Source organism: Morone saxatilis, unplaced genomic scaffold (genome assembly GCF_004916995.1).
Source record: "Morone saxatilis isolate NCDOM2014 unplaced genomic scaffold, NCSU_SB_2.0 Contig8, whole genome shotgun sequence".
NCBI lineage: Eukaryota > Metazoa > Chordata > Actinopteri > Moronidae > Morone > Morone saxatilis.
In genome coordinates this window covers 913,804-915,042 of record NW_023340257.1, presented here as the reverse complement: position 1 = coordinate 915,042, position 1,239 = coordinate 913,804, and the positions used below count along the sequence as shown (strand labels likewise).

The 1,239-nt window shown below is 39.4% G+C and overlaps 1 protein-coding gene across 1 annotated transcript in view; it reads right to left on the bottom strand.

Moving 5' to 3' along the window:
- Positions 1-1,239, bottom strand: part of LOC118341931 (unconventional myosin-XVIIIa-like) — a 70,921-nt gene that overhangs the window by 63,811 nt on the left and 5,871 nt on the right. The window lies entirely within an intron of this gene.

Here is a 1,239-nt window from a genome sequence, read left to right as displayed (position 1 = left end):
ACACACACACACACACCTCTCCCCAATCTGCCTCTGGGGACTTGAAAGCACAAAACAAGTCAGACAAAGAAGCTTCTCAGGTCCCGTTTCTGTCAGGTTTCATCTATCGTGTCAACTTAACCTTTAGAAGACAAACTGCAGATTGTTTGTCAGCTGGGGCTCAACTTGAAGGCTTTTTAGTAATAATGATAGAAATAAGTATGAATAATAATTTGTTAAAACTGAGCTAAAACAGGGTTCAACAGGTTAAAAGTAAGACTTATGACCTTTTAAAGACCATTTTTGCAATTTAAGACCTATTTTACATCCATACTGGCAAAAAAAAGAAAGAAATGTTTGTATGGTACAAATCCCAACAAGATAGATATTACGAAAATTTTAATGGTCCAGTATGTAGGATTTAATACCCTCTATCGGTGTAGTTGCAGATCCCTCCCTCGCTTCACCCTCCCCTTCCAAGCACAAAGGAAAAACTATAGTGGCAGCAGAACGCATGAAAAACATGAATGCCCTTATCTACAGCCAGTGTTTGGTTTGTTAGTTCTTGGATACTGAGGAAACATGGCGGTTCAACATGGTGGCCTCCATGGAAGGTTTCTTGCTCCATCTATAGATAAAAACATCTGATTCTAAGGTAACCAAAACACAATGATTCTTATATTTAGGTGATTATACACTAATGAAAACATAGCTATGAATATTATATTCCATTTCTTTTTTTTTTTTTAAGTATATTTTTTTCGGCTTTTATGCCTTTATTTGATAGCGACAGCTGGAGACAGACAGGGAAAGGGGGGCAGAGGAGAGGGGATTGCCACAGGTCGGATTCGGAAACCCTGTGCCGCTGCAGCAAGGGACTCAAGCCTTGGTACATGGGTCGCCAGCTCTACCCACTGAGCTAACTGGGCACCCATATTCCATTTCTGATGATAGATATAAGATGTATTTTAAAAATCACATCAATTGGGCACCTACTGCGAACTCCTGGCAAACTGCTCTTCAAGGGCGATGTAAGACTGCACTATATAGTGAGTACAATCCACCATATATGCATGTTCTATCAAACAACTTTTTATTGTGTGGTTTTGTCCATCGTTTCCATCTCTTATGATAAAACTAACAAGGCTGACTAACTGGGGGTTTGTTTAAAATGTCTCTATTCTTTTGATTGCTCATGTTTCCTGCCCTAGACTTCACTGTGTTCCCAGATCTCAGTTATTACCTTGGTAAGAACAACAT